This window comes from Salmo salar, chromosome 03, assembly GCF_965601325.2.
Source record: "Salmo salar chromosome 03, fSalSal1, whole genome shotgun sequence".
NCBI classification, from domain to species: Eukaryota; Metazoa; Chordata; class Actinopteri; order Salmoniformes; family Salmonidae; genus Salmo; species Salmo salar.
This window is the reverse complement of record NC_138293.1, coordinates 90,899,902-90,909,149: the sequence shown is the minus strand read 5'-3', so window position 1 is coordinate 90,909,149 and position 9,248 is coordinate 90,899,902.

Sequence of the window (9,248 nt, the reverse complement as noted above, 5' to 3'; positions counted from 1 at the left end):
CATCTGTTCACCCACACCCCGTCTCACAAAGACACGGCGGTTGGAACCAAAAATCTTCAATTTGGACTCCAGAACAAAGGACAGATTTACACCAGTCTAATGTCCATTGCTCTTGTTTCTTGGCCCAAGTAAGTCTCCTCTTCTAATTGGTGTCCTTTAGTAGTGGTTTCTTTGCAGAAATTCGACCATGAAGGCCTGATTCACACAGTCTCCTCGGAACAGTTGATGTTGAGATGTCTGTTACTTGAACTCTGTGAAGCATTTATTTGGGCTGCAATTTCTGAGGCTGGTAACTCTACTGAACTTACCCTCTGCAGCAGAGGTAACTCTGGGACTTCCATTCCTGTGGCAGTCCTCGTGAGCCAGTTTCATCATAGCGCTTGATGGTTTTTGTAACTGCACTTGAAGAAACTTTCAAAGTTCTTGAAATGTTCCATATTGACTGACCTTCATGTCTTAAACTAATGATGGACTGTTGTTTCTCTTTGCTTATTTGAGCTGTTCTTAATAATATGGACTTGGTATTTTACTAAATAGTGTTATCTTCTGTATACATCCCTACCTTTGAGAGAATGCCAATAGTGTGCAAAGCTGTCATCAAGGCAAAGGGTGGTTGTTTGAAGAATCTCAAATATAAAATATATTTTGATTTGTTTAAACCTTTTTTGGTTACTACATGATTCCATATGTGTTATTTCATAGTTTTGATGTCTTCACTATTATTCTACAATGTAGAGAATAGTAAAAATAAAGAAAACCACTTGAATGTTTCGATGTTGTAAAACTTTTGACCTAATATGTATGTGCCCAGGCATAGGCTAGAATTAAAACATTCTGAAGCACACACATCAACTTGGCAGGTTCAGCGCTACAGAAGTCTATAGTTTGGGTGTCCAAATTTCATTCATGCAAATTACGAGGGCACACATAAAAAATGTGGAATAACGATACAGCTCTTCGTAGCCTATTTCACAGTGGAAAAGGGTCCACAATACATGTCCTGTTGATATGATTTTCAGTTTGCTTCCATATGGCTAGTTTCACATTCGTCTCCAGGGATCATAAGGAAAAGTCATCTAAAACAATTACTATGTGTATTTTACAATCCCCTTCTCCAAATGGAGGACTTATTTGCCTAGCTCTAATCAATAGCACTTATCCATTTATAAATTACAGTGCATGGAGAATGCTGTTGTTTCTATCAGAAAAAAAGAAAGTAGATACTTTTTCCACTTGGAACCGTCAGGTTTGCTCGACCTTATTCATGGTTCCCTCACGCGTAAAGGTGGTGGAATTATGAGGGAATTAAGTCAAGGTCAGAATACGGCTTATCTGTATACACACCTCTGCCACACCTTCATTTCTTCGATCTCCACCCAAAATGAATAGCGGGTGAATTGCACACTATTCGCATGCTTAAATTCAAGGTCAGAATACGCATAGAGAGAAAAGTTCACAGAATTACGTTCCATTTATGTGCTCTTAACTCGGGTCGGAATGGGGCCTGACAGCATTATTCTCACATGCAAGGTGTCCATTTCAGAAGGCTTATTCTCTTTTGCATAATTCTACTTCATATTAAAACTATGTGTTTGTATGCGTTGATGATCAGATTGAATCAGCACTAGTGTCCCATGCCTAACCAAGAGCTGAGCGTGTAGCTGTGGCATTAACGGTAGTAAGAGATTCACACATCAGAAAACAACGGACCCCGTTCAATTGATGGTTTAGCCTATAGGGTATAATTTGACAGTAGCTTACAGGCAGCTCGGTGGCAAGCAAAATTCTGTATTTCATATTACAGTACATCTGTTGTAATATGAATACGGTATCAAGACCAGTACTGTGTAATAACACACAGTATAACACTGTAAAATTGATTGTATCATATTGTAAAAAACTAAACGCTACTGAAATTGGAATGAATGAATACATGGATGAATGAATTACATTTATTGATGGTAGGGGTTTGTATTTCACAGTATTTTACTGTAATTACATAGGATTGGTGCAAGCAGGTTTGCTACTAAGTGTTTACATATTACAGCATATTAGTTAATATTTGGTGTTTTATATCACTTGCACTTCTAGAGGTCTTAAAGACAGCTTCCAAACTGGCATCAACTACAGGGAAAAACAGATCAAAAGGATATGGCTAAATGCTTAACCACTTAACGTTCAAGACTTGCTAACACTTCAATCAGTCCCCTATACATTTTTAATTGATGGGGAACTTTAGCCACATAGGAGTATAATTGGTACAGCATTCTCACTCATGGGGTGCAACAAATATAGCCTCTTACAAGGCACACCTCAAAATATGTTAACGAGCCAGAAACAACAATACCATGCACCCACTACTGGTCAAAAGGTTTTTGGCGCTCCAAAGATATGTTATGGTACATTTACATTTACATTTTAGTCATTTAGCAGACGCTCTTATCCAGAGCGACTTACATTAGTGAATGCATACATTTCATAGAATTATTTTCCTGTGCTGGTACTGTATTCTGTGGGATGGAATTACAGTACTATTTGAAATACAGAAATTTCCCCACAATACACCATAATTAACAGTATGCTGCAGTAAAACGTTTCAACGTTTTTTACTGTTGATAATACCTAAAATGACCGCATAAATTACAGTTTTCCGTCGCAGTGTAGGTACACTGAATGGCCAAAAGTATGTGGACATCTGCTCGTCGAACATCTCATTCCAAAATCATGGGCATTAATATGGAGTTGGTCTCCCCTTTGCTGCTATAACAGCCTACACTCTTCTGGGAAGGGTTCCACTAGATGTTGGAACATAGCTGCGGGGACTTGCTTCCATACAGGCACAAGAGCATTAGTGAGGTTGGGCACTGATGTTGGGCGATTAGGCCTGGCTCTCAGTCAGCGTTCCAATTCATCCCAAAGGTTTTTGACAGGGTTGAGGTCAGGGATCTGTGCAGGCCAGTTAAGTTCTTCTACACCGATTTCGACAAACCATTTCTGTATGGACCTCGCTTGTACAAGGGGGCATAGTCATGTAGAAACAGGAAAGGCCAATCCCCAAACTGTTGCCACAAAGTTGGAAGCACAGAATCGTCTAGAATGTCATTGTATGGTGTAGCGTTAAGATGTCCCTTCATCAGAACTAAGGGGCCTAGCCCAAACCATGAAAACAGCCCCAGACCATTATTCCTCCTCCACCAAACTTTACAGTTTGCACTAAGCATTGGGAAAGGTAGTGTTCTCCTGGCATCCTCCAAACCCAAATTCATCCATCAGACTGCCAGATGGTAAACCGTGATTCATCACTCCAGAGAACGTTTCCACTGCTCCAGAGTCCAATAGCGGCAAGCTTTACATCACTCCAGCCGACGCTTGGCATTGCACATGGTGATCTTAGGCTTGTTTGTGGCTGCTCGGGCATGGAAACCCATTTCATGAAGCTCACGACGAACAGTTCTTGTGCTGACATTGCTTCCAGAGGAAGTTTGGAACTTGGTAGTGAGTGTTGTAACCGAAGACAGACAATTTTTACGCACTACGTGCTTCAGCACTTGGCGGTCCCGTTCTGTGAGCTTGTGTGGCCTACCATTTCACGGCTGAGCCGTTGTTGCTCCTCAATGTTTCCACTTCACAATAACAGCACTTACAGTTGACCGGGGCAGCTCTAACAGGGCAGAAATGTGACTAACTGACTTGTTGGACAGGTGGTATCCTATGACGGTGCGACGTTGAAAGTCGCAGCTCTTCAGAACGGGCCATTCTACTGTCACTGTTTGTCTATGGAGATTGCATGGCGGTGTGCTCAATTTTACACACCTGTTAGCAACGGGTGTGGCTGAAATAGCCAAATTCACTAATTTGAAGGCGCGTCTGCATACATATATAGTGTATGTAGTCCTATGCTTGGATTCCTATAGATGTAGTTCTCTTTTTATTACTCAACATTTTTGACGCAGTGAATTTCTCTTCCCCAACACAGGTTTCAATGAAAGGGGGCTGTCGGTAGTTCATGCTCGTCTTTAAGAGTTTCGTTCCCCAAACCCTTCTTAATCTTAATTGAAACCTTGTGCATTTTATTACTGTCAAACCCACTATACCGGATGGGAATCAATTGGCCGAGTTATTAACACGTCAAACTCAAAATTCCCTCCACCAACATACACTTCACCTTTAGCATCGTTCATGTTTTCATGTGGGGCCAAAACACTCATGGCTTTATAGCAATAGTAGCCTAATTGTTACATGAATTGTAGCCAAACCTTGAGTCCTTGCACGTCTTTCTATGTTTATTAGGTACGGAACACAATGTGTTAGATTTCATGTCTTACCATGTAGGCCTATAGGATGCATGCAATCAGTTCCTGCATGACGGCAACAGGCCCTGAACAATTGAAGAGTTTATTTCCAATTTTTCACATTTGTGTTTTGTCACAAATAATTATTGCTTATGGGTACCTTCATCTGTGTGTAAAATATCACTGTTCTCAGATTTTTAATTCATAGATTTTAGATGTGTATTAAAATGTTGTTTTTTGCAAAACGCGAAATATCCATTGTTTAGCTGGAATGGAATGTTCATATTGTGTATATTTTACTGTAATGTGGTCGTCTCACCTAGTTATCTTAAGAGCAATGCACTTACTGTAAGTTGCTCTGCCAAAGAGCATCTGCTAAATCACTAAAATGTCAAAAGTAAATGTTTTAAATGCAGATCTCATATTACTGTACTGATTCATTTTTGTATTATTATTTAAATAGTGATGTCACAATTGTATCATTTGTACAGTCATTTATACATAAAAAAATTGAGCAAAAAGCAGTTTACTTCTCTGACAGTGAGGCAGATATATAACGTTTTCCAAAAAAAACATGAATATTTGTCTCAGAAATGAGACCATGAAGTAATAGACTGTCTGTCATTGAACAACCCCATGACGTGATTAAATAGTGAAAAAACACCAATCTCTTTCACAAGTTCTTTAAACAATAAAAGATCATTTACCAACATTTATGAAAATGGGTATATAGCGTTTTGGAATGAAACTCAAATGATCAATAGTGTCAGACATACTTCAGAAAGTATTCTCATACCTCTACTTTTTCCACATTCTGTTGTGTTACAGCCTGAAATTAAAATGGATTAAATTGAGACTTTGTGTCACTGATCTACACACAATACCACATAATGTCAAAGAGGAATTTTGTTTGTAGAACATTTTAGAAATAAATAACAAATGTAAAACTGAAATGTCTTGAGTCAAGAAGTATTCAACCCCTTTGTTATGGCAAGCCGAAATAAGTTTAGGAATAAAAATGTGCTTAACAAATCACATAATAAGTTGCATGGACTCATTCCATGTTCAATAATAGTGGATAACATTCTTTTTTTATGACTACCCCATCTCTGTACCCCACACATACAATTATCTGTAAAGTCCCTCAATCAAGCAGTGAATTTCAAGCACAGATTCAACCACAAAGACCAGGGATGTTTTTCAATGCCTCACAAAGAAGGACACCAATTGGTAGATGTGTAAACATTAAAAAGCAGATGCTGAATATCCCTTTGAGCATGGTGAAGTTATTAATTAGGCTTTGAATGACGTATCAATACACCCAGTCACTACAAAGATACAGGCGTCCTTCCGAACTCAGTTGCAGGAGAGGAAGGAACCTGCTCAGGGATTTCAACCATGAGGCCAATGGTGATTTTAAAACACACTACACACTACACACAACACAGAGTTTAATGGTTGTGATATTATAAGAAAACTGAGGATGGATCAACAACATTGTAGTTACTCCACAGAGTGAAAAGAAGGAAGCCTGTACATAATACAAATATTCCAAAACATGCATCCTATTTTCAACAAGGCACTGAAGTAATAATATTGAGGTTTTTGTTGCATAAAACAAAACGGAATACAACTATAAGCATAGGCAAAATCCTAGAGACAAATTCACAAATTCACCTTTCAGCAGGACAATAACCTAAAACACAAGGCCAAATCTACACTGGAGTTGCTTACCAACACGAAAATGTATGTTCTTGAGTGGCCTAGTTACGATTTTGACTTAAATCGTCTTGAAAATCTATGGATAGACTTGAAAACGGCTGTCTAGCCATGATCAACAATCAACTTGACAGAGCTTGAAGAATTTTAAAAAGAATAATTGGCAAATATTGCACAATCCAGGTGTGCAATTCTTAGAGACTTACCCAGAAATACTCACAGCTGTAATCGCTGCCAAAGGTGCTTCTACAAAGTATTGACTCAGGGGTGTGAATACCTATGTAAATTAGATATTTCTGTATTTCATTATCAATAAATTTGCAAAAATGTCTAAGAATTTACACATTCTGTAGATGGGTGAATAATTTTTTTAAAAATCCATTTTGAATTTGGGCTGTACCACAACAACATGTGGAATAAGTCAAGGGGTTATTAATACTTTCTGAATGTACTATAGGCCTAGTAATGTCAATTTTTCTTAATTTTTTCTTATGATTTTGATATATTTCGGTTTTTACTGGGATTTATAGACCTATAGCCTACATCACTAATTATTCATGCATGAGCAGAACATATTTAGCACAATATTCTTAAGAATAACAAGGACGTTGTTAGGCAATCGTTTCAATGCAGCCTATACACATTGCAGGGACTGATCATTTCACCTTGTATAGGCCTACCTTTATCAGACAGACATTGCACCTCGTGTGTTACGCCTATATGCGCTATGACAAGCATGAGGTGTTACAGCTTTAACAGTGTATTGCACGTGCTCTTATTTTCGATCACATTCTCTTGTATGTATCATAATTTGCCTCTTGGATATAAAAAGCAAGTGTCTTGCGTTGCAAAACATATTTGGGTATATGGGCTGCTGTGTCCACTACGTGCACGGCTACGAAGGGGCCTGTTCCCTTGGTTGGATGTGGGTGGGAGGTGGAGAGATTGTCAATCAGAGCCGCTTCATAGACCAGGGACAATATCCTTCGTAAGAAATCCGTCACTTCGCATTTAGTATCAATGTGCCCTGCTATAGGGCAGCGCAGCACGCACTGGCACACGGTTCATATGGGAGAAAGAAAGCACTTGTCGTGTGTGAGCGTGTGCGTGTGTCGACCTATGTTTGCACGAGCGCGTGGTGAATTTTGAGACTGGCCACAGCCTCTCCCATAACGTGCTCTCAACCTGTACGCGCGGACACACAGTTGTAAAGAGGCTATAATGAGATGAAGCACTAGAATGCCCACCATATCTCTTCTAAATGCACATTTCAGTATTAAGCAGGTCTACTTGACATTTTGTAGAATAAGGACTACAATTCCGTATTGTCCTGATGGACTGGGCATGAAAGTGACTGAATAAATCCACTTGAATTAAAATCAAATCCATTCTGAGGCAGGTGTGGACGGTTTGGTTTTATGTCAATTTGGTGTTTGAGTAAAATGTAGAATATTCTGGATAGTTTTAATCGATTTGTGTTGCTTGCATTTTACCTCGAGGTACATTCCTTAATGAGTCTGAAATTGCATGCTAACTGCAGGTAGCCAATGGGTATCTACAAATACCGAATATTTATGACTATATCATAATGAATTACATATTAAGTTACACATGTTGCAACAAACGATAAATATGAATCAATTTATGTATATATTTATTTTTACCTTTCGTGTTATAACGGGTTATAACCAGTCCTAGTCTTGTAAAATATCTGTTTACTTTTCCCACTACCATTACCATATGCATACTGGTGTAACTAGGCCGTCGCCATAGTTCAGGGGTCACCGACCTAGAGAAACCATGGTGATGAGTTCTCAGAATCAACACCATGCTCCTCCACAATCCCACCTAATGTCAGCCTATTGTTGGCTCTCAATCATTATTTCTTATTAAAATGTTCAGTGGCAGGTCTAGGTTTAATCAATATTGCAATGATGTATGTAAAAAATAACGGTCTGTTTTTTATTGCCACGGTGACCAAGATGAATGTTATGTATTGTCTGTATATGTAAACAATAAAATAGCAAAATAATAAAGAAAATACAGATAGTTCTCCATGTTATTTATTGTTGAAAAATAAAACAACATTAGTATTCTATGTATATGATTCCTCCATAACTATACAAAACATCTAAATGTCTCTTTGATAAATTAGATGACTCTTAATTATGGAAATGTATATTCTTCCAGTAAGATACAGTGCATCATTAAATGTAATGTACATTTTGTTCTATTTATAGCGTAGATATTGTCTCGTGTAAATAAAGCTATCTCACGTAAACACAACATATTTGCTCCTGTTTGATTATTTTACAGTATGTACAAACACATTTTATTGCAGTAGTCACACAATTTTACACAATCGTATATATTTTACATTTTCAGAGTCTACAGTTGCAGACTATGCCTTTCCCTCGCATAGGCTACTGGTTTTCTTTCAGACAAATTATCCCAACAGATTTCAATGATCGCGGAGTGTAGGCTTTGGCTATAGATACTACTCTCATTTTACAGCGACTGATCTATTGAAGTCTATTGCAAACTACTTTTTAATGTTAACTACGTGGTGATCATCCAAATATTATTTCTACAGAAGATAACAAGCGGTATTTTCGCAAGCACAGCTATTTGTTTAACACTATATACGACAAACCTCAAGCAGCCACAACATTTCTAGTTGTTAAATAGGCCTATTGGTGAAAGGGTCCATTTACATTTTCTCCATTGAAACTCCGAGAGGAGGGACTCCGGGCTCGCTGTTTCACTTCTTTCTCTATGAGACGCTATATCTACTCGCTGTATTCCAATCATCTGGTGATTCGCGGCGGTTGTCTCAAAACGTTTACTGCTAAACCATCGTTGCATCGCATTTATCCGAAATATAACCTCATTTAAAAATATATATAATGTTTAACTTCCCCTCTTCCTGCCCGCCGTATTCCCTTTGATTCACGCTTGACTCATATGGCTCGAGGGCGAATGGGGTCCGAGTATGGAGCGCCTTGAAACAGTCTCGTCTTATCTCCTTTCATCATCTAACCCTGGGACGCCTTGAAACCGCAGGGCCAGTTATTGCTTCTTCTTTTTTCAGACAGCCCAATGCGGACAGGACAGCAGCCAATGAGACTCTTGTTTACACTCTGTGAGTGACAATGCGCTGGCAATGTGCCAGCCAATCAAAACGTATATTGAGTGGGACTCATTTTTAAACCCTTTATATATACTAATAAATGCAGG